We start from the raw sequence: 16,830 nt of genomic DNA, 5'->3' as shown, positions 1-16,830 counted from the left end.
ATCGGTAGGTCTTTATCTTCTGCATAATGATGCATTTAAAAATTAACAAACAAATTAATGTTTATAAAAGTTTGCATTGCTGTTGCAGATTAAAAATAACACAGAAAACATTGTATTAATTGTTTTTATTTATTTTTTTTTTTTACCAGGTTAAATGTTGATTTAGTAACTCAAACTATTTATCTAAACCTCTCTACTCAACCATTGGTAATGCACATCCGCCATGTTTGTAGCTTTTTAACACTTTATTTGTCTCTGTAGTTCTCAGCTGAATCATTTCACTTGCTTTGATTCTAATGAATCAGCCATTTTGCATGAATCAATTGAATGAATCAGTGACTAAGACAGTGACTTAAAATATAATTTTCATATCATAAATATCTTGTCATATATATATATATATATATGTGTGTGTGTGTGTGTGTGTATATATATATATATATATATATATATATATATATATATATATATATATATATATATATATATATATATATATATATATATATATATATATATATTATTATTGTTGTTTTTTTGCATTGCATTGCATTTTCTATATTCAATACATGTTGTGCCTGTCACCTCTGCACAATACATCTCCCACAATCCCCCTTGGCTTTCACCTACCTGCACACAATCACCACACTTTTTTATCATCATCGTGTGTGTGTGTGTGTGTGTGTGTCAACTCACTATCCATCTCCATCATATCCTGTGCTCTGCCTTCTAAGATTGGATTCTAAGACATTCACTTCTGTTAATAAAGTGTTTCGGATTTGCCTGACAATTAGTCTCGTAACCATTATTTATGCATTTTTAACTGCAGTGTAAATACATTCAGGGCATCTCTGAGCTGCATTAAACAGTCTGTGTAAATGAATGTATGCCACTTCAGATGCAGCTTCTGTGCCACCTCTGCAGTGTGAAGAGGGATTTTATGCTGATTTAGTTTTGATTAGCAACAGCTCTACAGTCCAAATTTATTTTAGATTCTTAAAGAGAATGCATTCATTTTAAAAGTAAAAAAAAAAAAAAAAAACAGTCCCTAAAATCAGCTGTAGTGAAGGTGACGTGGCATTCAGCAAAGTATGGTGACCCATACTCAGAATTCGTGCTCTGCATTTAACCCATTCAAAGTACACACACACACACACACAGCAGTGAACACACACCCGGAGCAGTGGGCAGCCATTTATGCTGCGGTGCCTGAGGAGCAGTTGGGGGTTCGATGCCTTGCTCAAGGGCACCTCAATCATGGTATTGCCGGATCGAGATTCAAACCCACAACCCTACGGTTAGGAGTCAAACACTACAACCACTCGGCAACACCTTCCGTATGTAGGTGCAAATATCACCTCCTAATGAAAAAGTAGATTTTTGTCACTGCTTATAGGTTTAGGATAATTTTTTAGCTTTTATCCTGGTTTCACTGTATAACATGTCCTCCTTTTTGTTGTTATTGAAATGACAACCCTAGAAGGAAGAGAGAGAACAAACAGCAGAGAGGGAGAGAGAGAGACAGCAAAAAAGCTTGCAGTCAGTGACCCATCTGAGATGCAGATTGATCTGCAGAGCTTTAGAGTCTGACGAGTTAAACTATCAGTGAGTCTTGGCATCTCTGAAGTAGAGAAGAGTTATATAGATATTTGGTTATCTTAGAGAGCAAAATTAACACCAGCCGTAACCTCAGAAAATGTTTTTTTTATACTCTTTCTTTAGGACTCGGGCTTTGTTTCAGGCTGTTGACTGCGGAAACAGAAGGATCCTTCCAAAGACAATATCTCATGTAAGCTCTAGAGCATCTACATCCAGGCTCCATCTATAGCATTTGCCAATAACTTCTGGCCTTATTGTGCCCTCTGCTGTTTGCAATTTAAACTTTCTTTGTTAATGTTTCCACAGCAGTCATGAACTGGCATTTCTTAGCAACTGGCTTTTGAAAAGGCAAAACTGATTAGTACAAATATCATTTTTGATTACAGATTGAAGAGAATGCATATGGAAGATTCATGTAGTATGACAAAATGTAATCCAAAATCTGTTTTGAAAGCATGTAAGGCTGTTGCTGGAGTTATTGAAGGAGAGAATTATAGCATCTGACAGACCAAATGCAGATATACAGATATTCCTGTCTGGACATGATTCAGTATTCCAAGTAAACTGAACAAAAGTAGGTAATTTGCTATATAAATTTTATTGAGATATGCAAGAAAAACAGAGACACTTTGAGTTAGACAAGATTAAAATTGCAGAGTACATCTGTGAAACACAAATTTGCCTGTCCTCCTCAAGCAAGCTATTTGGTGGGGGGCGGGAGCATATTTTTCGAGAGCAAGCACTTTCAGATCTAAAATAAGAAGAATGACGTTCTGTCAGCAAGAGCAGAAATGTCATGGCGAAAGCTGAAAACTTGACATTTCATGATCTGTCTAGTCATTCCATAGGGTTTGAGCTGATGCCATGCTATTGGCCTTTCAAGAATCAAAATTAGAAACTAAGCATTTATGTAAGGCCGCCATTATATTAGCCAGTGGCTAGCTGATTGTCCTAAGGTCACATATCACTGTCCCTGTCTGCCCTTTCAGTAGCACTTTAGAATAACTTTCATAAATATATATTTAACAAACATTATATAATGCTTAACAGATCATTAGTTTATATAAATTCACATTGCTTGAAATATGAAATAACAATGTTTACTTATGTACTTATTAAACATTACATAAGAATTAACATATATTTATTTAATGTTATTTGAAATGAATAAACTTTCAAATCATACGATCATGTACTTAAAAAAAAAAAAAATCTAATGATCTGGAATAAAGCAAGGATCTTCTAAGATTCTAACTTTTAGGTCAATAACCCCTTGGTGAATTGAAAGACTCTTTCTTTCTTTCTTTGAGATCAAACATTACATTTAATGGACAGAAATTGACAGAAACCATAAATGTGATAAAAACAGGTTTTTAGAATCAGTTTTGTTAAGGGAAGCAGAAACCATATATCATGCTTTACCTTATGTATAATGCATTATAAAGATATCCATAATGTAGGTTGTAACATTATATGTAACACATTATATATTTTCATAAATAATTGTAATGTAAGTTAAAATACATTATAATACTTGAGAGTTATTATAATGTATTATAACTGTGTTTACAATGATACAATGCATTATAAGGTGGATTACAAGGCATAATTAATTCATTAAATAATTTTAATAATTGTAAATCATACATTATTTATAAAGGCTTTAAGTACACGGCTACCATTATGCTGATGGTCTGTATTCCAAGATTTTCTTGAAAGTGTTTGCATGATACCAACATGCCATGATTAACTGATCTCACAAAGAAATGCTGGGGTTGTTTATTTTGTTTAATTTAAAGTAATGAAAAAATCCATTTTTACCATTAGAGTAATATGAACGAGTGGGATTTTGTCATCTTATTTTCCTCTTTTAATTTTGTCCCAGTCATTTATTGACAGTGTTTGTGAGATTCAGCCTAAAATTGTTACCATGTCCATCAGACTATTTGAGGTTCAGGTGACACTACTTCATCAATTATGAATTGTATTTTTAACAGAGGAAAAATTTACTAAAAGAACTCTGTTTGAGAAGAGAAGCCAAACTGTTTAGGTGTGAATGAATTAGGTCAGAGAGGACAAATGCTCTTCACCACACTAACAGGTGCTTTTTTCTGTCTGTGTTAGATGGCCTGAGGGTGTGGGTTCAGACATAGAGGCACAGAGGGTTTGGATGGGAAGAGCTCAAAGTCGGTGAGATCCCACATGGACTGCTTGAATGTATGAATTCAGTTGAAACTTCAGCTCTGGCTCTGTAGTCTTCCAGACCTAATGGATGTCTGAAAATCTCATTCTGAACTCTCAGAACTGTGAATAAATGGCCAAGGCTGGCCAATTTTCAGTAATAAGCTTAATTTACATAGTGGTTGGAAATCAGAGAGAGCTTTCTCGCTTGGCCGCATGTTAACAGCCCCAGTGACTGCACTCAGTGCAGAGTTAATGGCCCTGCTGACTCTCACACAACTTCCAACATGCTAGAAATTATCGCTGGCAGTTGGCATGATGTACACTCATAGGCCTTAGTCAGGCCAGACGGCATATTAAATGTTATGTCAATGAAAATGAGGCTGTGAGGGGATAGCCTACAGTCTTTAAAATAGTGCATACTCTGTAAAGATGTACAACCCCAATGACAGAAAAGTTGAGACGTCTTGCAAATAAAATCAATATGTTTTTTGTTTATTCTCTTTAACCTTTATTAAATTGACTTAACCTGTTAACTGTCACCCCGTCCCGCATATACGTTGACTATACTATATTACAATCAAATCTAATCTAATCTTGACAAACTATATTTCGTTGGAAAGGTCTAAGGAAAAGTAATAGATTAATTTAATTTAAGGAAAAGTAATAGATTAATTTATGACAAGAGTGCACCCACAGAAATCTACATTACAAAAGGAGTTTTGACAAAAAAATGAAAATGTATGTCCACTAAATGTAATGTTTGATCTCAAAGAAAGAAAGAAAGAGACATCACAACTCCCCACCACTGCGGTTATATCGACTATCCCTTGGAGTGTGGATTGCAATTCCCAACCCAAACCACTGGCTCATTCCACAGTTCGATTTGGCTACATGATTCAGTTCGCCAGGTGACCTCCCAAGTCCAATGGTGTTCTCGAGACTTCGGTGGTAGATGCCTTTTGCAAGGAGATTGCTGTCCTGTTGGCGAAGGATGCAATCGAGCCAGTCCCTCCAACCAAGATGAGGAAGGAACTTTACAGCCCTTACTTCATCATACCCAAGAAAAGCGGTGGCCTTAGAGTTATCTTGGATCTGCTAGTCTTGAATCGGGCCTTTTACAGGCTCATGTTCAAGATGTTGACACAGAAACGTATTATACAATGCATTCAAGCCCAGGATTGGTTTGCAGCGATCAACCTGAAAGATGCATACTTTCAGTTATCTATCCTTCCTTGTCACAGACCGTTGGTATGGTTTGCGTTAGAGGGTCAGACATGGCAGTACAAAGTCCTCCACTTTTGGCTCTCCCTGTCCCCCTGTGTCTTCACGAAAGACGCAGAGGGAACTGTATGGAGCTAGACTCTATGTGTATGATGGCATGTCTTGCCAACAAAGGTTCCCAGTTGCTCCTGAACTGCCGGAGTTCCTTCAGTGGCAGGAGGGAAACTGAAACACTTTAAGAGGCTACTGGGGCATAGCATCCACAGCCACAGTCTAGCTGTTTGGATTGCATCATATGAGACCTCTTCAAAACTGGTTACACTCCTGAGATGGGCATGGCACCACGGTACATATCGTCGGTGCTTATTCAGCCCCTGGTAGGACCTTGCTTTTCGATGGACTGGGGTCTGGGGTCAGACTGACGGCCCTTAGAACAAGTGTCCTGGCATGTCGTTGTCATGACAGATTCCTCCAATACAGGCTGGGGCTCTACGTGAAATGGGCAGGCAGCCTTGGTGTCCTGGACTGAATCTTTACTGCATTGGTACATCAACTGTCATCTATCCTTGCAGCAGTTTTGGCCGCTTCTGCTGGACAAGTCGCTGCGTGCCATCAACATTCTTGGGGAACTCATTTGTGCAGCTGATACGCTCTCCCAAAAGTTCACTTTCCCCGGAGAATGGCGAATCCATTGCCATGCAGTCCAGCTGATTTGGAGATGATTCGGGGAAGCTCAGGTCAGCCTGTTTGCTTCCCATGAGTACTCATACTGCCGGCTGTACTATTCCCTGACCCAGGCCCCCCTGTGCACAGATGCACTGGCACTCTGTGCAAGTATGCATTTGTCCTGTGAGTCTGCTCACACAGACACTGCTGGTTGTGCCTTACTTGTCCACCCGGACCTGGTTTTTGGAACTTATTTTTCTCGCGACACCTCTCTGTTGCATCCCCCTGAGGAAGGACCTTCTTTCTCAGGGGCTGGGCACCAAATGGCACTCATGTCCAGATCTCTGGACCCTCCATGTGTGGCTCCTAGATGGGACACTGCAGACCTAAGTGATCTCCTACCAGCTGGGGTAGACACTATCACTCAGGCTAGAGCTCTCTCTACAAGGCACGTCTGTTCTTTGGAGTGCAGTCTGTTCATGAATTGGTGTTTTTCTCGCAGAGAAGACCCCCAGAGATGCTAAATTAAAATTGTGTTTTCTTTCCTGCAAGAAAGGTTGGAGCATAGGCTGCTGTCACAGCACATCTTGATGCAGTGGATGGCCAGTTCTTGGGGAAGCATGACCTGATCATTCCTGAGGGGTGCAGAAGGTTGAATCCTCCTAGGACACCCCTGATACCATCCTGGGATTTATCTGTTGTCCTGGCTGGACAGAGGGGTCCCATTGAGACACTGATTCAGTTGAGCTGAAGTTCCTGTTTCTTAAGACAGAGTTCCTGGTTGCACTCATTTCCATCAAGAGGGTCAGGATATTCCAATAATTTTCGGTAAGTGAAAAGTGCCTTATGATTGTATCCTGTAAGCGTTATGCTTATAAGTGGACTGCACCCAGAGCTTCAGAAGCTCTGAGCAGCTCCTTGTCTGCTTTGGAGGTCAGCAGAAAGGGAAGGCTGTCTCAAAGTAGAACTTGGCCCACTGGATAGTGGATACCATCACCTTGGCGGACCAATCTCAAGGCAAGCAGTGGCCCCTGGGGTTAAGAGCTCACTCCATTCATGGTGTTGGCTCCTCCTGGGCATTGGTGTATGGCTCCTCTATTGCAGACATCTGTCAAGTTGCAGGCTGGGCAACACTGGTTTCATCCCCTGTATTGGGTAACAGGTAATTGGTGAGAAGGTATGGCTCAGTGTCATGCATGCTGCACAATTTCCCCTCACAAGGGAATGTGAGTGCTTTTCTTCTCCTAGTAGAGTTCTCTGGTTAGAAAAACCTGGTCGAGCATTCTTCAGCACCCCCACCAGCAAGACTTAGTTGAACAGTCTGATGCCTGGCTCAGTACTGGTGTTAGCATTTCCGGAGTCCTGGTCAGCCCCTGTACTGGGCTTGGTCTCCATATAGCTTGATTCCCTATGGGTAACCCCATATATGTATTCTTCCAGGGTAAGGTTTCCCTCTCTGTAAACTTGTCTACCCTTGACAGACCCGCTCTGTCAGTCTCTTCTGGCAGTCGTTCCATCCCTAATCTAATTTAAGACCTACATTAGAAACCCATTACATATCTAGTACTGCCCCCTTGGTCAGTCCATATTAGTATCTCCACATATCATCTCCCTACAGGTAGGATATGGTCTATGTAGCAACCTTTTTCTTAAGGCTCACTTCCCCATTGTTCTGCCAGGCTGAAAGAACAAATAGGGAAGATTTGAAGCAATCTTCACTGGAAGTTGAAAGCCCTTCCAAAAACTTTTGGAAGTGGATATAACAGCAGCATGGCATTCTCCAGCATTGATGTACTCACCATTGGTCCCCTTCAGTACCAAGGTCAGTGAATTTGCACTGGGGCTTTGGAAAAGTTACGACCTTAGAATTGCTTTTGTCTTAACATGCTACAGCTTGTCAACATTTACAGTGCCACAGGGCTGTGACAGTGTTCAGGTTGTGGCGTTTCCCCTAATGTCGTCATGACATAACTCGTAGTGACCGACAGATAGGGAATGTTTCGGTTACGTACTTAACCCTATTTACAAAATACATTTAAGTTGATCTGTGAAAACTTTAGAAATATTTTCTTTGTACTTTTGACAGTTGAATAAATGTTAAAGAGAATTAACATCAAAGATTATTGATTTTATTGCAATTTACGAATGTTCTAACTATTGTCTACTCTACAAAACACACATTCTACCTATTTATTCCTACGGATATGTCTGTGTGTGTGTGTGTGTGTAGTCAGAGGAAGACAATGTCTATCAGAATAAAAAACACTGATCAAGCTTAGGCTTGTGTACCCCTGTTACATAACTATTATAAAATGCAATGTGTAACATGGTAGACTTTAACAGCTTCTGAGTTAATGAAACACATTGCTAGGCAGGAAAGAACAGCATGGTAGTAGATTAGCCTTTATGAGAATACAAGGATTTTCACTATATATCAACACAACAGGGTGGACTTGTTATGTTTTCTGCTGTTAGATAAGTCTTCTAAAAATGAGAGAAAGTGAGAAAAATATATTACTATCAATACTGTGTTCTGGAAATGATGTCACCTCTAGAAAGTCATGTGATATGGGCCATATACAGGGCAATAGGCACCAATGTACAAGTGTGGACTGGAGTTTGAGAGAAAAAGATAATAATAATTTTAGAGAAAAACCTCCATTAATTGCAATTTGTGTCAAAGCCAGTGCTTTTAATTTAATTCCCTAACTGTTGCAGTTTTTTCCCTTTTTTTTCAGCAACAACTGCACACACGTGTGATGCTGTCACTGGTTTGAATTGGAAGCTCCGTCAAAATTATTGTTTAAACTAAACTATAACCTGCTATTTTTTTATTTTACAGTGGGTAAACATTTTTCAGATTGTATTTAACATCAAAAACAATCAGAACAGTTGAAAATCTTTTTTTCCAGTTTTTTCAAACATCCGTTTCTAGCTTTGCCCGTTAGCATCAGTAATGTGGTTCCCAGCTACCAATTGTCTTGTTTACATACTTTTTACTCTTACTGTAAACAAATAACTTACTGTTATTTGTTTTAAATGGTGAATGTGTCAGAAGTTTGTCAACCTCTGAGTGCAGGTGAGGACACGTTCAATCTGCACACTGTTGGAATTGGAGGCCGTGGAGAAGCAGATCCGCAATCTACTGGAGAAGCAGGCCCAGCTGCGAGAGCAGAGAACAGGACTTGAGACATCCTGCGCTGATGCAAGATGTGAATACTCCCACCACCTGTGTGTTTCTTTGTCAGTGCCTGGTCTTCACTCCGGTGCCGGGACACCAGAGACTCGGTGTGTTTCAGCAGCAGAAGGCAAGAGCCAGGCCCTCCGAGATGGAACACAATGCTGTAGTTATCGGTGACTCGATCGTCTCAACTATGTAAGGTGCACATTTATTGTTTTCTTGGTGCTTGTGTTCTCAATGTTGCAGCGCAGGTACCTCCGATCCTGAAGGGTGACGAGAGCATCGGTGCTGTAGTGCTGCACGTGAAGGTGAACAACATCAGGCTGTGGCAGTCAGAGGTTCTGAAGCAGAACTTCAGGAGCCCGATCAATACTACAAGGATCATCATTTCTGGTCCGCTTTCGACAATTCAAATAGGAAATTAAAGGTTCAGTAGACTATTTGCTCTATATGTGCTATATGAATGGCTAATGTCATGGTGTAATGAACAGAAACTGCTCTGTGTTAATAACTGGAATCTTTTCTGGGTGCGAACTAGGCTCTTCTGTGCTGATGGCCTGCACCCCAGCAGAACAGGAGCGGATCTTCTGTCATAAAACATCTTCAAGAGTGCATGTACAGCGCTCTCTCCACCCTCAATACCACGACTTAGGTGCCCTTGAGCAAGGCATCGAACCCCCAACTGCTCCACAGGCGCCGCAGCATAAATGGCTGCCCACTGCTCCGGGTGTGTGTTCACAGTGTGTGTGTGTGTGTGTGTGTGTGTGTTCACTGCTGTGTGTGTGTGCAATTTGGATGGGTTAAATGCAGAGCACGAATTCTGAGTATGGGTCACCATACTTGGCTGAATGTCACGTCACCCACTTAAGACGCTACACACCATATGACTAGTAAATGAAACCTCAAATCACAGTCTTTGTAGTTCTACCAACTTCATTGATATTAGCACATGTGTAGTCCATTTGATAGAGACTGTGTCTGTTCCCCAAATAATAGATCAAATAATAAATCTGCAATAGGATCTAGAAAAAAATCTCATTGTGATGAAACCAGGAAATATATTTGTTAGTTTATTTTTGTTAATTCAGGGTAAGCATCATCTGAGGTCCTCTGAGGGTCAGCATCATCTCTTCTCAGGTGTTCTGGATCCAGACTGGAGCTTGTGTAAATCCTAGTTACCATGGGATGTAAATCCCGTGGCGAAAAATAGAAACAAAATAGAGACATCATTAGCATAGCTGCTGATCCAACAAAGTAAAATTAGTTTAACCCAAGCTAATGAATAAAAATGCACCTTTGATCAGATGCAACTACACTCACAATTAAAAAGATACATTATTCGAATGCTTGGTGAAAGAGATGTGTTTTTAATCTAGATTTAAACAGAGAAAGAGTGTGTCTGAAGCCTGAACATTATCAGGAAGGCTATTCCAGAGTTTGGGAGCCAAATGTGAGAAAGCTCTACCTCCTTTAGTGGACTTTGCTATCCTAGGAACGACCAAAAGTCCAGTGTTTTGTGACCTTAGGGAGCGTGATGCATTGTAACGTGGTATAAGGCTAGTTAGGTACGCAGGAGCTAAACCATTTATGGCCTCATAGGTAAGTAATGATAATTTGTAACTGATATGAAACTTAAGAGGTAGCCAGTGCAGAGACTGTAAAATTGGGGTAATATGATCATATTTTCTTGACCTGGTAAGGACTCTAGCTGCTGCATTTTGGACGACCTGTAGCTTGTTTATTGAAGAAGCAGGACAACCACCTAGAAGTGCATTACAATAGTCCAGTCTAGAGGTCATGAATGCAAGAACTAGCTTTTCTGCATCAGAAACAGATAACATGTTTCGTAGCTTGGCAATGTTTCTGAGATGGAAGAATGAATAGTTTTTGTAACATTGGAAATATGGTTTTCAAAACACAAGTTGCTGTCTAATATAACACCCAGATTTTTGACTGTAGAGGAAGTAACAGTATATCCTTCTAGTGCAAATAATAATCTAAACAATTCTGTGTACTGTTTTTTGGTCCAATAATTAATATCTATGTCTTATCCAAATTTAATAAGAGAAAATTATTGGTCATCCGATCTTTTACATTTTTAACACACTCTTTTAGCTTAGATAATTTAGAAGTTGAATCTGGTCTCGTTGAGATATATAGCTGAGTATCATCAGCATAACAGTGCAAACTAATCCCGTATTTTCTTATAATATTACCAAGGGGCAACATGTATATTGAAAATAGAAGGGGACCTAGGATGGATCCTTGTGGCACGCCATATTTTACTGGTGATAAATGAGATGACTCCCCATTTAAATAAAATGGTAGCGATCGGACACGTAGGATCTAAACCATATTATACTGTATAGCTTTGTATTCTATCTATGAGTATGTCATGATCTATGGCAGGGCTATTCAATTGGCGGCCCGCCAATCATCTTCATCCGGCCCGCAAGATGAGAACATGCAAATCCCATATACAGTATTGTTCAAAATAATAGCAGTACAATGTGACTAACCAGAATAATCAAGGTTTTTTGTATATTTTTGTATTGCTACGTGGCAAACAAGTTACCAGTAGGTTCAGTAGATTCTCAGAAAACAAATGAGACCCAGCATTCATGATATGCACGCTCTTAAGGCTGTGCAATTGGGCAATTAGTTGAATTAGTTGAAAGGGGTGTGTTCAAAAAAATAGCAGTGTGGCATTCAATCACTGAGGTCATCAATTTTGTGAAGAAACAGGTGTGAATCAGGTGGCCCCTATTTAAGGATGAAGCCAACACTTGTTGAACATGCATTTGAAAGCTGAGGAAAATGGGTCGTTCAAGACATTGTTCAGAAGAACAGCGTACTTTGATTAAAAAGTTGATTAGAGAGGGGAAAACCTATAAAGAGGTGCAAAAAATGATAGGCTCTTCAGCTAAAATGATCTCCAATGCCTTAAAATGGAGAGCAAAACCAGAGAGACGTGGAAGAAAATGGAAGACAACCATCAAAATGGATAGAAGAATAACCAGAATGGCAAAGGCTCAGCCAATGATCACCTCCAGGATGATCAAAGACAGTCTGGAGTTACCTGTAAGTACTGTGACAGTTAGAAGACGTCTGTGTGAAGCTAATCTATTTTCAAGAATCCCCCGCAAAGTCCCTCTGTTAAAAAAAAGGCATGTGCAGAAGAGGTTACAATTTGCCAAAGAACACATCAACTGGCCTAAAGAGAAATGGAGGAACATTTTGTGGACTGATGAGAGTAAAATTGTTCTATTTGGGTCCAAGGGCCACAGGCAGTTTGTGAGACGACCCCCAAACTCTGAATTCAAGCCACAGTACACAGTGAAGACAGTGAAGCATGGAGGTGCAAGCATCATGATATGGGCATGTTTCTCCTACTATGGTGTTGGGCCTATTTATCGCATACCAGGGATCATGGATCAGTTTGCATATGTTAAAATACTTGAAGAGGTCATGTTGCCCTATGCTGAAGAGGACATGCCCTTGAAATGGTTGTTTCAACAAGACAATGACCCAAAACACACTAGTAAACGGGCAAAGTCTTGGTTCCAAACCAACAAAATTAATGTTATGGAGTGGCCAGCCCAATCTCCAGACCTTAATCCAATTGAGAACTTGTGGGGTGATATCAAAAATGCTGTTTCTGAAGCAAAACCAAGAAATGTGAATGAATTGTGGAATGTTGTTAAAGAATCATGGAGTGGAATAACAGCTGAGAGGTGCCACAAGTTGGTTTACTCCATGCCACACAGATGTCAAGCAGTTTTAAAAAACTGTGGTCATACAACTAAATATTAGTTTAGTGATTCACAGGATTGCTAAATCCCAGAAAAAAAAAATGTTTGTACAAAATAGTTTTGAGTTTGTACAGTCAAAGGTAGACACTGCTATTTTTTTGAACACACCCCTTTCAACTAATTGCCCAATTGCACAGCCTTAAGAGCGTGCATATCATGAATGCTGGGTCTTGTTTGTTTTCTGACAATCTACTGAACCTACTGGTAACTTGTTTGCCACGTAGCAATAAAAAATATACTAAAAACCTTGATTATTCTGGTTAGTCACAATGTACTGCTATTATTTTGAACAATACTGTATGTCTTGAATTGTGTTTGCACTAAGTTAGTTTGTCCATAAGGTGGAAACACTGGCACTGACCAGAAAAGGAAGAGACGCAGTGTTGCCAAGTCTGCGGGTTTCCAGCAGAATTGGGCTACTTTAAAACTGTTGCCAGAGGTCGTTTTTCATATCCGTGGGTTGAAGCGTCTACAACAACAGATATGTAGCCCCTGGAATGCGAATTTAAGCAGGGGAACCCACCAAAAATCACGATTTTTAACCGGGTAGGCCCTCGAAATCCAATTGAGCTAGTTTTGTGCTTTTTTCAAGTAGTATTTGGGCAGGTTTTCTCATGAAAACCTGGCAACCCTGATAGAGACGCAATAAGAACAATCTACCAGACCGCAACATCAATAGACTGCTGCGACAGCGTTGACAAGCAGCTATGTAAGGGAGTTATGGTAGTTAACTCTAGTTTAAACTAATATAAAGAGAGTGTTATCGGTAATAATGTATTTCGAGAAATAATACAGACTGGATGAAGGTGATTATCAAATGCAGTAATGTTATACTGGTAGTTTAAATGTCTGCGCGCTCAGCTGAATGCATATGCATGCTAGCCGCTTAGGACAAATGTGCAAGTAGCCATTTCAAATGACAAAAACACATGCAATTGTGTCAAAATGCACTGTTTTGGCGAGTGATTTTGTAAACACTGCCTTAAATGAGTAATCATAAAGAGTTGGGAGAAAACCGGATATAATTTTCAAATATGCATCATGCAGATTTTAAAGAGGCAGCGCTGCTTTTAAAGTGAAACTTGGTGAAGTCTGTGAAATCACGGAAATGAAAAAGAGAAATTACTCGACTGTTCTAGTCGCTGATTAACTTTTGTAGCTTGAATAAAGGTTAATATATGGTTTATATACTGTATATACAATTTATAGTTTATGTGAAGATTGTTTTACATTTAGCCTACTTCAGTGGTCTCAAACTCAATTCATGGAGGGCCACAGCTCTGCAGAGTTTACCTCCAACCAGCTCCAAATCACACCTGCTTGGAAGTTTCTAGTAACCCTGAAGACCTTGATTAGCTGGATCAGGTGTGTTTGATTAGGGTTGGAGCAAAACTGTGCAGAGCTGTGGCCCTCCAGGAATTGAGTTTGAGACCAATGGCCTACTTAAATTAAGTTATATTTTTCCGAGCCTAGATAAAGTTTAAAAAATAACTTTTATTTTATTTTTTTAACACTTTACCTGCCTTTTGGCTGTCATCTGAATGACTTCATCAATTACTCCCCACTGTTTACATGCTTTTTACATACTTTCATCAAGACACTGCAGGATTTACAGTCAATGTGGACCACTTTGAGTGTGCCAGTGCCACACCTAAAAACAGATTCAGAATTATTTTTGTATAGTCTTAAGTGTGTTAGTAAACTTGGTCTATTGTTGTTTACTTACAATATTGTGCACAACATCCAGCATGCCAAAAAAACATGCAATCTACCTGAGGGAAAAGTTTTTCACTAATGTAAGTTAATTTTATGTCCTAAATGGCCCAGCCTATTCTGTAACGTTAGTGATATGCTGAGTCGGGGGGGTTTGCGCATTAAAGCTGCTGTAGGGAACTTTTGACGCTCTAGCGGTTAATAAACAGAACTGCTTGCGTCTTGCGGAAGAACATCGTAGCCAGAACTACTTCTCTCTGTTTATGTCTATGAAGAATCACAAAGGTACTGGGTTACTCCGCCGCGGTACGCCCGAAGCAATCTAAAATCTAAAAACACGGTTTGGAAAATGGATTAATGGTGTACTCGCTTATTATATACATTTTTCAACATTTTGAACACAAACAAAGTTACGGACCCAGCTCTGATTGGTTGTTTCTTACCGGGAGCGGTCCGTAACTGCAAATGGCAATAGGACACTGGGAGGAGCCAGAGGAGCTTGATTTTTTCACAGATTATCTGTCTCATATTCTACTGTCAGGACACAGGTTTAACAAATATGTAAAAAATATATTTTTACAAAAGTTACCTACTGCAGCTTTAATCTGACAATAAATGTGGCACACCCAATTTTTCTGATGCACACCCAGAGTCTATTTTCTGGCTAGACTAGTGCTGTGGACAATGATAATTCAGAAGAGAAAATGGCAGAAGTGGTGAAGGACGAGGAGAAATCTAAGGAAGAAGAACATGTATTTTTCTGGATTTTTATTTATTTATTCATTCATTTTTTGTGCTGACCTTCTTGCATGCATATTTCCCACCATGGTTACTACAAGCATTTGTGTAAAATTTTGTAAGAGGCAAAAACACAATCATCTGCTGTTTCTGTACACAACATATTAGTAATAAACAACTAAAGAAACAACCATAAAAAAGATCAATTCACTAAGAACTAATAGCCACCATTGTGCCACAGTGTATATGATATAATGTCCAATCTAAATATCTGCATTAATTTTTGTTGCATTACACTTTCATGTAGATTTATTTGCGGAATGGTAAAAACAACATAAAAAATTATACAAATATGTAAAATAGCATCGCCTTACCTCATTGCCTTCAGTGCATCAAAACACCATTTGGAATCTTGAGTTGACTATATTTGAACTTATGTCTCTGTTTAATTCAAACTTATACCATATAAACTTGATTTTGACATGTATGCCAGCCCAAAGTGCTCCCTACAGTCAGTCTGTCTCTGCCTTCTTCCAAAAAACTGCTTTTTTTAATTATAAGAATGAGATAGACAGTTTGTGTGTTCATAACATATCTTTTTAGGCAATTAAAAATAAAACAACCAATAGAATCTAGATTTGATTAGTTATTGAGATATGTTCTCAGTATTTATCATCCCTGACAATGTTCTTATACTCATGTGGTGTCACAGTGCTGACGGATGGTACACACAGTTGCATTTCTGGAAGGTCTGGAGAGAAAACCTCTTCCTGTTTGATGTCAGTGGAATAATGATGTGATCCTGAGTCTACTGTGAAACAGCCGCATGTCAGATGTGCATGACCAATTTCAAAGGCCAGGGTCAAAGTGTGCAAAGAATAGATGCATCATGGTGTGAATGACAGGCAGACACATTCAGTAGAAAGCGCTGTGCAGCTGAACATCCAAACATTCATGCTCTCATGCTGCTGCTGTAAGAGACTGATGAACTGATTCCAGTCATCATGAACATTAGAGCAGAGGTTAGTTCTCCAACTATTAGCCTTTACCACCTTTTGCTTGTTTTAGTGGACTTGCTGTGTAAAGTGTACTTGTGAGGTGTGTAGAAAACAAAAAACTACATGTGCATTATTTATTTATTTAAATTGTGTGCATTTTTAAAATAATCTTCATTATATTTTTGTGCACATTTAGGTTTTGCTAAATAATTGCTGTGCAATACACCACAGCAAGACAAAGGACTTGGTTAATTTATTCCAAAAGTTTTTTAAATAATATGCAAACATGTCTGAAATGTATATCACTGCACTACGTGTCAAATACAAGTGTTTAGTACACTTGTACACTGAATAGTAATAAATACACTAGTATTCCAAACACAGCCTGGATCAAGCGCTGTGTTGTCTGCAGCTGGGCAGAATACAGATCTGAATCATGTGAGAGAAACAGCAAATCAGTCTTAAGATAGGGGCAATTCTGAGATTGCTAGTAAACATGCCATCGCTTTTGCTTGCTTTCATCAGAGCCAGCACACACAAAAGGACCCAGAGAAGGCAACATTACGAAGAATTCTGGGAAAATCAATTTCAGGTTTGATGTGCAAAGGACGTGTCCCACAAAGACGCTGTCCACTTTTGGCGGACTAATGTCAGGCCTGTTGGGCTGAAGCTTTAGGCAATCATGAATTCTACTGAAATTGACATGGTTTGTTCATGA

At 39.4% G+C, this 16,830-nt stretch overlaps 1 long non-coding RNA gene across 1 annotated transcript in view; it reads left to right on the top strand.

Moving 5' to 3' along the window:
• Positions 1-16,830, top strand: part of LOC127935827 (uncharacterized) — a 197,679-nt gene that overhangs the window by 49,631 nt on the left and 131,218 nt on the right. The gene's annotated exons all lie outside the window — the stretch shown is intronic.

This window comes from Carassius gibelio, chromosome A19, assembly GCF_023724105.1.
Source record: "Carassius gibelio isolate Cgi1373 ecotype wild population from Czech Republic chromosome A19, carGib1.2-hapl.c, whole genome shotgun sequence".
Taxonomy (NCBI): domain Eukaryota; kingdom Metazoa; phylum Chordata; class Actinopteri; order Cypriniformes; family Cyprinidae; genus Carassius; species Carassius gibelio.
The sequence above is the reverse complement of the archived record's forward strand: the minus strand, read 5'-3'. Positions and strand labels throughout refer to the sequence as shown.